At 40.9% G+C, this 14,726-nt stretch overlaps 1 long non-coding RNA gene across 1 annotated transcript in view; it reads right to left on the bottom strand.

Annotated features, from left to right (window-relative positions):
• LOC135177116 (uncharacterized) overlaps nucleotides 1-14,726 on the bottom strand; it is a 36,830-nt gene that overhangs the window by 17,851 nt on the left and 4,253 nt on the right. The window contains exon 2 of the long non-coding RNA XR_010302919.1: nucleotides 1,472-1,517. This is a non-coding gene — a long non-coding RNA (uncharacterized LOC135177116). The remainder of the gene's footprint in view (nucleotides 1-1,471; nucleotides 1,518-14,726) is intronic.

Below are 14,726 nucleotides of genomic sequence, written 5' to 3'. Positions count from 1 at the left end.
AGATATCAGACAAAGTAATTTTTTTGAAAGGGAACACCAGCAGGTAAGCAGACTGTGAAAAAGGGAGTGGATATGTTTTCTCCTGACACCTTCAAAGCAGGGATATGTGCTTTCCCAGAAGCTATGCTTCACCAGTAGTAGATACTAAGAGATCTATATAGCAGAGACTATATAAAAGTGTAATCTTTGTTGCTATAAGAGACATTAAAGAGGAAAAGGCATTGATTCCTTTTTTCAACTTTGAGGCCTTACCCATGAGATAAACTGTCATGCATGGGTGTCTTCACAGAATACACTAGACTGAAACAAACTTCAAATATGGGCCACAGACTGCACGACAACGGCGAGAAAATTACATTTGAATTAAGTGCATGAGAAAACCAGGGAAGAAACAAAACAAAACTGTGCATGAGAATGGCACTGGATAAATGAACAATCTTTCAGCTAAGCTCAATTCACCCACAGCTTATTTCATTTAATTTTTCTGTGAAGATTACAAGGCAGTTACTACCTAATCTACAAGACATGCAAAAGCTAGTAACAGAACTAGTCATCAGAGATGCGAGTGGTGGATGCAGCTTTCTAGCCCTGCTAGATTTCCCGTCAGAAAAAGTATTCTAGGCAGAGTCCCACTCTGTAATAGTTATTAAGAGCGGGAAGCACACTAGCAAACAATTTGTGCCCAATATGTTTACATGCCAGCTTCCTTCTACAAGATAAAAATGTAATTTCCAGTAGTCCTATTAATCATCTGCCAAAAAAATGACTATGACTGTATACCAAAAGGTAGCACATATTGCAAGGACAGTGATTCTACTGAATTAACTGACAAAGGATATCCAGAGAGAGCAGAAGAATTAGCTTAACAAAATATTAGGGGGAAATATGTATTGTTCAAATGAGTATGCAATGAAGATAAAACAGTAAAAAGTAAAGGAGTACATATATGAATCATACATTATAGCATCATTTTGGTTGGAAAAGACTGTTCAGATCATCAAGTCCAACCATTATCTAACTCTACCAAGTCTAAAATCATGTCCCTCAGCACTACTTCTCTGCCTCTTTGAAATACCTCCCGGAATGGGGATTCAACAACCTCCCTGGGAGCCTATTATAGTGTTTGAGAACCCTTTCACCGAAGAATTTTCTTCTAACACTCAATCTAAATCTTCACTTGGTGCAACTTGAGGCCATTCCCTCTCCTCCTATCAATGTTGTCAGAATTTATCAGGCTAAAGAGAGAGCTCAGCATCATGGGGTTGAAGGAGGTGAAGGAAAGGAGACATTACCTTGCAGGCAGGTGGCAGACAGATCAGTTAACAGAGGGCAGGACTTCAAAATGTTATGAGCACAAATACAAAATCTTATGCTTGTGCCAGTGGACAGGACACATGCAAACAAACGGACTGAGACAATTATCTTTGCTGTAGTCTTATTGGTTAAGGGGAAAAAATCCTTCAAATATTACCTTGTTTGAAGAACTTCTGTCTTTGATATCTGTTAGTTTTCCATATCTGCAAGACAATGAAAAATCTAGTAAGCTCCTGGTGTACAAACCAGCAGGTTTTATGGTGATCAGCTTTCCTCTCACTCCAGTCTTTCCCTGTATTCTACCTTTGTCTTACACTAAGGTTACAAGCCATTTTTATTTTCACAGAATCACAGAATGTTAGGGGTTGGAAGGGACCTTGAAAGATCATCCAGTCCATCCCCACTGCCAGAGCAAGATCTCCTTTACCAGATCACTCATGAACACATCCAGGCAGGTCTTGAATATCTCTGGAGAGGGAGACTCCACAACCCCCGTGGGCAGCCTATTCCAGTGTTCTGTCACCCTCACAGTGAAAAAATTCCTCCTAATTTAAGTTACATGTAACTTCCTATGCCTCAACTTCCACCCATTGCCCCTTTGTCCTGTCATTGGGCATTACCAAGAAAAGCCTGGATCCATCCTCTGGGAACTCACTCTTTACAGATTTATAAACATTAATGAGATCACCCCTCAGCATGTTAAGTGTGCTCCACCAGGAAAAAGATACAGAACCTCTTTTCAAGTGTGTGTATACTTTCAACTGGTCAAGAAACAGTAAACAGTAGAACTTCACAGGATTTCATGTGCTACACTCCTCAACAAAGCAGTCTCACTTAAAAGCCCTGTGATATTCTTATGAATAATTTTGGCTCTGAATACAATCCAATGCTGAGAAGAAAAAGAAGGGAGAGGTGATTCAATAAATACAAGGAAATGAAAAGGTGACAATCTCAGTAGTTGTAGAAGATAAAGAGTTTGCAAGAGTATGAGATGCAGAGATATATTTGCTGCCTTCAACACATATTTATTTAGTCAGTCAGAGCCAGGGGATAAATGGATGCACTTTGTTAATGAAATAAGTCAGAAATGTAGGCTGAGGAATGAAGAGATTACTTGCACGTCAGGCTTTGAAGCGGCTAACAGTTATGGAAGCTCAAACCATTCCCAGAGCTGGATCCAGTGCTGTCATCCCAGACTGTATCAGTGGAGATTCAGTTTTGATAAGCGCATTTCACTTATTCTGCGTGCCTGACTCTCTGTGCAGCAGAACATGGAACCATCTGCTGGAAGCAAAGTGACCAGAAATACTCTACACTGGGGCCCATATTCTGTAATTTGGGAAGGTCTCTGTGTGCATGACAAAACTGCACAACATTCTATATTATACACTAGATACTTATGTAACTGACTATGTCTTCTCCAAATTATGAAAACTGGACTTCTCCTCCGGGTAAAAGACACATTATTCAGCTAATGAAAATGAAATCAGCATGTCATAATATGGAGGAATAAAGCATCCCTCAAAATTCATAAGGCCATCACTCTGCAAGCAGCCCCATTCAGCCCTGTGTTTCTAAAGAGAGCCAGCTATTTCCAGCGAAATATTTCCTTCAGCAGCACCACAGAGAAGATTGTCAATGTGGCATACATGTCCTCTTAGAGTCTACAGGTGTTCAAGTTGTGGCTCATAAGAGACTGTGAAAAATAGAAAACTTGTGATAGCAATAGCTTCACGTGAAAATTGCTTTGGCTTTTTACCTGATTCCCGCTGTACAGCTATTCAGGCCCCAGACAGGTGGGCCAGAGTTTGCAGGGAAATGTAACTAGCTGACCCCAACCAACCAAAAGGATGTTATACAACAGACATTGTCACACTCAGCAGTACAAAGCTCAGGGAAAGGAGAGATAACCTTGTTGCTCAAGGTTACAATATTTTGTATTCCCAAGTAAATGTTACAGATGCTGGGAACCATTTTTCCAGGATGGGCTAGACACCAGCCAAAGGAAAGCAGTGAGTGAATTCCTTCTTTTGCTTTGCTCGTACACACACTTTTTCCTTTCCCTATTTAAATATCACTATCTTCATCCATGAGACTTCTTGCCTGCATGAGAGGGGAGCGAGCCAGAGGCTGGGTATTTTGCTGCTAGCAGGGGTAAACTCACACAGGAGTTTAGAGATTATCCATAACAATCATGCCCACTGTGCTTTTGCCACATCAGAAATGTTTCTAAAGCAGACATCATGCTCTTTCACAGCCCAGCAGCTACCAGTAGCATGGCTATTTAACCAGATAATTTTAACATATACACATCGAGCCCAATGGCTCAGTAGTTGTCTATTTTTCGCTCCACAAGCATGATAATGGAACCTGGTCCATGCAAATACAGTTTCTGAATTACAAGTTTTTAAACTGGCCCAGCAGTTCTAGAGTAGCTCCATAATCAATGTAGTAATCAAAGTAATTTACAGAAGACATACATCACCCTACACGTTTTGATAAAGCTGATGAGAATTGTAAAAGAAGGCTTTCTTCATGTTAGGCTGCAGTAATTCAACTGTGCTGAAATAGAGGGCTGTTACCTACAGACTCTTCAGGGAATCACTTTTTCCTTTAGGATTAATTTTACAACACACTTCCCCCTTATGCTAGATTTCTATCTGTTTTATCTAGGAAATGCAAAGGCAAACTCTACTGCTCTGTTTCAAAAATGTAAGCCTGCTTCCAGTCCCAATGCTAGACATGAGTATGTCATATGAGTACACATCAGAGTGTGATGGTTTGGGCATTACTCAAACCTACCCCGATGAAATCACCCAGACTAGACTCAGCCACTTGGAAATTAAGAAATGAAGCTTTATATTTACAGTGTAGCACAATATCCAAGCAGGTATTTACAATATATACAGCTATAGACAAAAATATACAAGTTAAAGGTATTACAGGAACACAACAGCCCTCCCAAAAAGCAGAGTCCCCAGGAGGTGCTCACAATCACCCTTCCACCTTCTTTCCACCCCTCCAACTTATCCCAGAGTTTGCCTTATGTGCAAGGTGAGTTTGGAGGATCACCCAAGGTGAGTTAGAAAGCAGAATGATTAGTTACACAGAATGCAGCCCAGGGAGAAAAGTAGACACCAGCTGCAACAGAGAGCCACTGTGTTATCTCTGCTTATGTTCTTGTTTTTAGACATCTCAGCAAGCTTATGAGTGAAGTAGACATGGCCACTGTTTCCTTTTCACAGCCTATAATCTAATTTGTCTCACTAGAGTATTTCATCTAGCCTCAAACTAGCACACAGAGGAACCTAATTTGCAGTTCTATTGCTATAAAAATGCAAACTTTCTTCTGCAACTTTTCATGCAGCATTTTTATGTTGTGAGAGACAGTGCCAGCATCTTACAGCTGCGGCAGGCCTTAGCAGTCCTGCCACACTGCCTGATGGACACCGCAGGAAATTCAGAAGCCTCTAGCTGATGAGAGTTGAACTGATTCTATCTGATCATGCTGATCTCAATCAGGATTCCAAATATATACACATTTCTTTTTTTATCTACTTGTCTTCAGCAACACAGAAAACCTAAAAATGAAACGTGTCTGTGTAAGAACGAGAGGGGCTTTAGTTTGTTCTTGGAGTTTTGTATCTTTCCACTCTTTGAGTAACAGAAGACATAGAAAATTTGACTGCTTTTTAAACACTTTTCCCTTTATCCAGGTTTTGCTTCTTCTACTTCATATTTTTGCAAATGTTTTAACATGAAGAAAGAGCTATGCTCCCCAGAGATTGTTTAGAGTCAGCTAAAATAATCAAGAAATCTTCAGTTATTATGATACCCGTCTGTACTCCCCCAAAGTAATTGTACCTGTGCATCTTTTACATGCTTTTCCCCAAAAACCTTCTGAAAGACCTTAAAGTTAGTAAATCTATTGCTTTGTAGGCATTGCCAATGTAACACCACACGTAATTCATTTATAAGCATATCTATTTTTGAAAAGAATAGCTCAGAGACCAAGGTAAAATCTTAGCCATCAGAAATCATGTCATCTACAAGCAAACTTCAAAATGGACAGAACAGAAGCTGGTTAATATTTCCTTTGTTTAGATACTGATATATGTGTTTTTATTTGAGTAACAATGGCAAGAAAATGAGATTCAAGCACCTAGACCTTCCAAGGACTCACACAAATGTCACGTGTACAGTATTTTAAATCTTCATTGATCAATACATAATGAAGGAACTGGAGTGCATAGGACTGCCCTCTGGAGACCCTCAAAGTCTTCTATCTGTGACTGATCACAGGACTGGCTCCCCCAGTACTCGAAATCAGGCACAAATGATGTATCTAAATTAGGTGTCTTAGCTTACATCTACAAATGACACCAATGTGTGTGTCAGTTCTCAGTGGTATTCAGTTCACTGCTCACAGAGCAGAAGGATGCAATGGCAAACAAGAAGCTGAGGAGTGTTTGCTGAAAACATTCAAAAAGCACTCAGAAATACAGAGTGCATGACTGGCTCATGGCAGGCTCATCTCCCACAGGAAATAAAGCCTTTGAACAGAGATTGGTAAGAATGAGCCATTTGATCGGGTGTAGCTTGGAGATGGATTGCATTTCAGGTAACAGTGTCTTATTTGCCTGTCTAAACTTCTTTGGTCTACAGACAATAAGCAATCTAGAAGAGAGCCATTGATACTTTTCCAGTACTTCCTGCATTAATCAGGTGTGATTCACGTTTTGAGCATTCTTGTATGTTTGGTCTGGTTTTATTGAATCTATTCAGTCATCCAAATTTGCATTCATCCCTCAGTTGCTCAGTGACAGGAATATGTATAACATGGAGTCCTGAAATATGTTGCCTCATTTTCATGTTTCTCCTTAGCCTTTTCATTTCAGCCTTCATACTAATTTGCCCGTTTCTCCTTGCCTTCTACTATTCCTTACAGGACTTGATACTTTGATGAACTTTTTGGGTTACAACTATTTGGCTGTGGAAACTTCCATTCCTGATGTCCTTTCCATTTTCTCTGTACCTAATTACTTTTTTTTTCAAACTTTCCTTTTGTGTTGCCTCAGTGGAGATGCTCAGTCAGCTCCCTCTACTTTCAGTTTCCTTCTCTACATTGTCACTAGCTTTCCTGTGCCTTCTGCTTGGATCCAATCCTGATCTACATTTCAGTCTTAGGGAAGAGTGGCTGGAAATCTGCCCAGTAGAGAAAGACCTAGGAATGTTGATTGACAGATGGTTGAATATGAGCCAGCACATGCCTAGGTGGCCAAGAAGGCCAACAGTGCCTGAGTCAGAAGCAGTTTGACCAACAGGATCAAGGAGGTGTCTGGAGTCAGTATTGGTGGGGCCACACATTGAGTATTGGGTTGATCTTTGGGACCCTCTCTATAAGAAAGACGCTGAGATGCTGAAGTGTGTCCAAAAAAAGGGCAAAAATCTGATGAAGGGTCTAGATGACTGGACTTATGAGAAGTGGCTGGAGAAAAGGAGGCTGAGGGTAGACCTCACTCTCTACAACTACCTGAAAGGAAATTGTAGTGAAGTGGCTGTTGATCTCTTCTCCTAGGTAACAGCCAACGGGACAGGAAAAAATGGCCTCAAGTTGCATAAGGGGAGGTTTAGGTTGAATATTAGAAGAAACTTCTTCACAGAAAGGATTATCAAAGACTGGAACAGGCTCCCCATGGAGGTAGTTGAATCCCCTTCCCTAGAGGTGTTTCAAAGATTCAGGGATGTGGTGCTCAGGCACATAGTTTAGCACTAAACTTGGTAGAGTTATACAATGGTCCAGCTCAATGATTCTGAAGGTCTTTTCCAACAAAGCAGCTACTAAAATTGAGGGTTTGGGGTTTTTTTTGTAGTTTGGTTAATGTTGGGGTTTACTTTGGTATCTGTGATGTTTGGGCAGAGCAGAAGGTGCATCCATTTTTTTCCTGTCTATTTCTCAAAGGATTAGAAAGAGAACCAACCCCTCTGTGTTGAGAAATGGAACACAAACCTGGGAGTCATTTGCACAGAATAGTAGCCAGATTTTTTTATTATCACACTGTCTCTGACTATGAGGAGGAACATTGCTTATATGGCAGGAGCTGTGTTTGGTAGTGCATTCACATCACGGGTATTGTTAGGAATACAACAGGATTATGTACCCAGGTGAAAGAAAACCCTAAAGTAGGATGTCCTGCTGAACGTGTTTTGTAGGAATTAGACTGTGAACAAAGCAGTTCCTTGGTGTGACTGGGAGAGGAAAGGCAGTAATTATGACTGGTTGCCAAATGGGTCCCGGTTGTATAATTAAACAGATGCGTTGCTGGAATTCCCTTATGTCATTCCTGCTGCTCTAGTCCATGCTATGAACAACTGGATGTCCTGGCAATAGTTTTTTTTTTCATTTCCTGGTCAGCTTAGCTTCCAAACTCAAATGAAAATTAAAAAAAAATCTCTAAGTTTCAGAGTAAAACTGAGACAACAAAATGAAATTAAATGAGTTGGCACTCAGACGGACTCTATGCCACCTTCCTTATCTACAGATAGAGAGGGCTGATTAGAAACTACAACCTAGCAACGTTAACATCCATTCCACTACTGAGGTTCAGGCAAAATATGAATGAAATACTGTGAAAAACTGGCCAGTAACATCTGCTAAGTACTAAACACTCCAAACAAACAAAGCATGTATAAACACAGGGCACAGGCTGTCTTCTATACAGATTTCAGTTGGACAGAGAAGGGAAAAAAATCATTTTGACCCCAAAACTCTTTTGTTTGCTTAAAGCCGAATTAACTGTAGATTTTCAATCAAATGGATTTTAATAGTCAAAACAGGGACCAGAGCTTAGTAGGGCATGAGAGTCACTTGACATATTCTGGGAAAGTTCCTGTTGAAAACTTCCTGTGTTAGGAGGGCCAGGGCCAAAGATTTTAAAAGGAAGAACAAATTCACCCCCAAAACCAACCATGGAAGAGGGAGAAATAACATAGAGTTATTATTTTCATTTGACAAATATTCCTTTATAGAATAAAAAACATCCAGAAAGTTTGCTCAGCCTATATATCAAGAAGAAGGAGGTTTGGATATTATCCGAGAAAAGAAATTGGGATCATTCTTGTCCAAACTGTAAGTTGGGTTATTTCCACTATAGGTTGTCATGCCTAAGATCCTGAAGGAAGGAGCAAAAGAGAAGGTACTCTGACAGCATAGAAACAGCAATGCAAAACAAAACCTTCTGCTGAATTATTTCCGTAAAGAGAAGAAGACAGACCTGTGTTGTGACTGATTAACCAGAGGATTTTCTAACTGTTGTCACAGTTACCCAGGTAACTGTCAGGCACGACATTCACATCCAATCAGGGTGTGATGGGTACTTGGAATTCCTGCTCAGGGCCAGAAAAGAGCTTACCTTGTAAGGTGAATTTTTGCTGCCCTTCTAGTCCAAAACAGTCCAGACACATGTTGTGTGTGCCTTTCAGCAGGTTCTGGCCTGTCCAACAGTTGCCAAATAGTTTACTTAAACCAAAAATAGTGTCTATTTAACAGCGCAGGCAGATGCTATAGAGAAAACAAAAGTAAACAAGCTGCCCACATACCTATCATGTTCCAAAATGAACATCCTTTTGTCACTGCCTTGCAACACCTTTCACAGTTCAGAGCTCAAATTTAAATGGTCTCTGTTGCTATTCTCCCCAAAAGCAGGTACCTCTTAAACCTGCACAGAGAGGTAGTCCTCTCCCACTTTTTTCTTTGACTCTATTTCACCAAAACACATTCAATGGCCAAGCTGGAGAAGCTGGAACAATAACTGGAATTGTTAATGTGAGCATTGTGCCTTTATCGTTCCTTTACTGTTCACTGGTAGGAGCCTTTTCTCAATGTGTTTTTTAGATAAAGACCTGCTCTTGACAGAAAACATTTCAAGAATATGTGTTTTTATTGGTAGTTACTCACTTTGCTGAAAAGTCTTTACCTCTAGCCTGAATTCATGTAACTTTTAGAGTGACCTCCCATCCTTGTACCATTTCTCCACATTACACTGGAATGCTCTCCGTTATCCCATTCCAGCTCCTCGTATATCCACTTCAAAATGCCCGAGGACACATTATCCTACGCCATTACCTTTAGTAAGCTAAACAGGCCAAGTTTTTGCTAGGAGACACATTTTTCAATTCAGTGGTCATGCTCACAGTTTACCTTGGAATCCTCTCTTTTCTGAAATCTTGTTCAAATAGGTTGTCTATGTTGTGAAGCTCAGGTACTAGAGAAAGACTACCTTCAGACACAAGTTTGGATAACCAATTGCATACTTTTGCAGTACACCTCTGCAGAGCTTTGTGGGAAATCAAGCCAATTAAGCACTTATAATAAAGACTAAAGACATCATGCAAGTAGAGAACATGAGCAGATTCTTTAGAACCTTCTTGTAAACTATGTAGAAAAAGTAACTAAGCCAAACACACTTATATGGGAGAGATCCAAGAAGTAATAGCATGGTTGTAGAGTCATTAGTCCAAAACACCACAGCAATGCATTTGAATATTTGTCTATATATGGAGATTCTGATTGGCAGTTCCCAGTTAACTCCAAGCGCTGGCACTCGCATCGCAAAGAAAGCTACTGCCCAGATATGGAGATAACCAGAAAAGTTACAGAATCAGACTTAGCTTGGAAGTGGGGCTATGACCAGAGCTCTCACACTGCAGTTGATAGGGCTAATTAGGAAGGTTTCACTCTCCCAGAAGTTTTCTCTACCTTGGACAATGGCACTTGTCTCATTTTGCATCAGCTATAGTTTGGAAAAGCTTTATGAGCTCACACATCTCTAAAAAACAAACTGAAATAAACTAAACCAAAAGCACAATAACAACATAAAAAGAAAGACGTAAGGAAAAAGTCTATCTGACTTGAAACAGCAGACTGTGGGTGTCCTTAAAGAAAATAAGTGTATGAATTTATGCCTACCATGACTGATTTGCTAGGAAAGCTTTTAATGGCTTAACTCTTGAAGGGTTTTAGCATAACAAGTTAGAAAGATGGAACTTATTTACTGATTGAATTCTGTGGGAAAATACTGCAGAAATGTTATCCTTGGATGTGAAAGGTTAGTGTTTGTACACAGTACCCAGAAAACCCCGGAGGGAATTCCAGCACAGGGAGTACAAGCCATCTCACTTATGATTTGAACTGAGAGAAACTCTGGAAAAGCACCCAGTGAATGCTCAGGGCGCTCTTGCCTGTGCTCCTAAACAGGAAAATTGAACAAAACCCTCAGTATTAGTGATGCTAAATAAATTAATTCCAAGTAGTAGTACCTGTTTCCTTTCATCTAACCATACTCCCCAGCAAGGCCACAGCTTTCCCAGTCTCATTCTGACCTCATTATGATTTGTTCCTAGACATGAAATTATGAACAAATCCAGTTCATGAATGGGCAAAGTGAGATACAGAATAAAGACACAGACTGAACGTGGCTTTTTGCTATATGCCCAGTGGGCTAAGAACAGTAGCAGAGCATTGATGTGCTTAGATCATCAGATGGTAGGTCAGCATCTCCTCATGACTACCAACTCATTATTCACTGTTTTACACTGAAGCCTACAGTCAGGCATCAGGAATATTTTGATTGCCTTGTGCTGACCATGAGCACATCTGAGGTGCTGTCGAGGTCAGCCTTCAGTGCTAAAAAATTAATGCTATGTCAGATATATCATTCCTGGGAATTTTTTCTCCATAAAGTCTGACCAAAGTTATCTGTGCACAGGTTAATTTTTCTTGAGATAGCTTAAGTTAAACTGAGTGATTACACATTGAAACAATGTTCATGCCTATCACCACCCCCAACCACTAATGTTAATAATAATAATTGGTTCTTGCACAGTCATGGAAACATTTTACAGATAATAACAACGAGATCTAGTAATAACCAGCAAAATATATTAACATTAATTGAACTGGAGAGAAGATTCTTGCAGCCAAATACTGCTTGCAGTCAGTACACTGCTCGTCCACTCCCGCCTGTGGCAGAAGGCAATGGTGCATCACAAGGCTGTAAGCGTTTACTCACAGAATATTCTTACCCGACTCACGGGGCCAGCTGCAGGTACAGACAGCAGCCAAATGCTCTCAGGCAATTCTGTCTCTCTTGGCACGCTGGCTATGCAGCCCAGTCACGTGGAGGCACTTAGAGCCTGTACCTGGCAAACTTAAGACAGTGGAGTTTCCAGGCAAACAATAAAGCAGTAAGCAATGGCAGCAGGCAACAGCAGGCATAAATAGAACGGCAGAGCGCGGCAGAGCACGCTGTGTTTACCTGCGTATTTATCAGTGTGGGCCGAGACTAATGGGCCTTTGGACACAGAATAGCCAGTCAGAGTGGCAGTTAGCTGAGCTTGACCAGATTAGATGAAGCCACAGGCTTGCTTTACCCACATTTGGCAAAAGCAGAGGCCTTGCACAAGGCAGGTGTAAGCTAAGCCTGGGTACCTTGTTTACCGCCGGAGCAAAACATGCCTGGGCAACCCAGTACATGCATAAGCCCACCAGACCTACCAAGACAATGCCACACAAAGTCACACATGTGCCTCAAGTGTAATGCACCACTTCAAGTAATATATTCTTGCATGTGTTCAGATGTCCGATAAGAGGCAACACAAGCATGAGTGCAGAGTAACACAGCACTGAAAACAAACCTTAGATGTTGGGTAAAATTTGTCCTATGCAACATTACATGTTGTATAATAAGAAAAGTTCTTGTTGGAAGTGGCAGGGGTGACCTCATTGCTGTTTACAACTACCCGAAGGGAGGCTGTAGCCAGGTGGGGGTTGGTCTCTTCTGCCAGGCAACCAGCAACAGAACAAGGGGACACAGTCTCAAGTTGTGCCAGGGGAGGTATAGGCTGGATGTTAGGAGAAAGTTCTTCCCAGAGAGAGTGATTGGCATTGGAATGGGCTGCCTAGGGAGGTGTTGGAGTCACTGTCCCTGGAGGTGTTCAAGAAAAGACTGGATGAGGCACTTAGTGCCATGGTCTGGTTGACTGGATAGGGCTGGGTGCTAGATTGGACTGGATGAGCTTGGAAGTCTCTTCCAACCTGGTTGATTCTATGATTTTTTTCCCACTGAATGTAAGAGAGGTTTAAAATTACTACTTAAGAGTTAGACAAATAATTTTAAATCTGTAAGATAATTAAGATAAACCTCACTCCTGTGTCATTGTCTTTGAAGAAAAAATATCATAGATTTTGTTGATATACACAGCATAATCTAAGCAGAATACAAAAACTTAGTTCTAAAAGGTGTTTTATAGGTATCGGATCAAAAGCCAAAACTAAAGTATCCACAGAGTTGCCAACATCAAAACCTTTTCATCACTATGGAAACAAATCCAGTGGGAAATGACTGCATATTTCTGTTATGTACCAATAATTTCTAACAGCATAACTTCAACGAGTCCTCAGTTAGCAAAAATAGTGTTTGCAGTGTTTTTAATCTGATGTCACATTCAGAACCTCTGGTAAGTTTATTCAAGGAAATATCTGTCTGCATGCAGTTGAATATGCTAAATATAGCATAGATTGGCTTCGTATAGTTGTGGATAAGCTATAAAGATACAAATGTAGGGACAGAACCAAACAAACTCACTGAAGTATCAGGAGAGCTGGTTAGAAAATAAGTGCTCTACCTAAAGCAAAAGACACGAAGCCAGTGTCACACGTGGGTAGAAAAGGCACGTGAAGCGCGTGACCGGGCATAACCTGGGAGAGGCAACTGGCCAAGCAAGAAGCGCTGTAACAGAATTTGCTACTACAACACAAACTGCAGGAAAAACACAACTAAAAGTTAGTTTAGATTCTACTCTATGTAGATTTCTCTTGATTCTTATTTCTCATAAAGCTCCTCAGAGTAAACAAGGAGCTGAGCAATTTACAAAACCCACACACAGAAGCACATGTAATCTGCTCACTAATAAACTCAATTCAATACCTTATCTGTCATCTCTGTGGTATCTACCCTTTTCCTAGCTAATTCCAGACTGCATGCTAAATACTCTAACGACGCCCGAGTACATCTTCCCTTCAAGGCAAATCTAATCTCATGCATACCTATTTTGACACTTGCCCTACATCCATTGCTCGCTACAGTTCTCTGAGAGAATCACAAAATGTTTGGGGTCAGAAGGGGCACCTTTAGAGATCAAGTCCAATGCCCTCACCAAAGCAGGATCGCATAGGGCAGGTTGCATAGGAATGCATCCAGGTGGGTTTTGAAAGTCTCCACAGAACAAGACTACACAACCTCTCTGTGCAACCTGTTCCAGTGCTTCATCATTCTCCCCATGAAGAAGTTTCTCCTCATGTGAAGGCAGAATCTCCTGTGTTCTAGCTTATACTTGTTCTTGTCTAGCTTGTACTATCACTGGGCACCACTGAAAAGAGACTATCACCTTCATCTCAACACCATCCCCTCTGATATTTATAGATTTTGATAAGATCCCCTCTCAGCCTTCTCTTCTCAAGACTAGACAGCCCCAGTTCTCCCAGTCTTTCATCACAGGATGGATATTCAGGTCTCACAATCATCCCTGTAGTTCTCTGTTGAACTATTTCCATTAGATCCCTGTCTCTCTTGAACTGGGGAGCCCAAAACTGAACACAGTATCCCAGGTGTGGTTTCACCAGGGCAGAGTAGAGGGGTAGAACCTCCGTAGAGCTGCTGGACACACTTTTGTCATTGCACCCCACAATGCCATTGACCCTCAAGGGCATATCACTATCTCATGGATAACTTGCTGTCCACTAGAAGAGGGGTGCAGTGGTGATGTTGGTCCCTTCTCCCTAGTAACAAGTGACAGGACAAGAGAAAATGTTGCATAAGAAAATGCTTTGCTGAAAGTGTTCTCAAAGACTGGAACAGGCTTCCCAGGGAGGTGGAATCCCCATCTCTGGATGTGTTTCAGAGGCAGAGACATAGTGCTGAGGGATATGTTTTAGCATCAGCCTTAGTACAGTTATGTAGAAGTTGGACTCAATGATCTTAAAGGTCTTTTCCAACCAAAATGATTCTATGATCCAAACACACAATTCTTTGAAAAGTATTAAACCCCAATAACAAATCTGGTTGGCAATTTCACAATTCATCCACATTCTGATGAGTCTCCTATTTCTCTTACTTGGTGGTCCTTTTAAAAATCACAGCATTACCTCTTCTTCAAAAATCAGTTAGATTATGACAAACATCACATCACTAGCAGACTAGCAAAGACTATTCACTTTTACTTTCCACCTAAGAAAAACATAGATGCAGCATATACTTGAGTTCCCTTTCACAAGTCTGCGCTTGAAACACTGATATCCAAAGTCAGTGAAATGATACCAAAATAACTCAGTTCAGAGGACTCACCTTTTTCTC

This window comes from Pogoniulus pusillus, chromosome 7, assembly GCF_015220805.1.
Source record: "Pogoniulus pusillus isolate bPogPus1 chromosome 7, bPogPus1.pri, whole genome shotgun sequence".
NCBI lineage: Eukaryota > Metazoa > Chordata > Aves > Piciformes > Lybiidae > Pogoniulus > Pogoniulus pusillus.
This window is presented reverse-complemented; position numbering and strand designations above follow the sequence as displayed.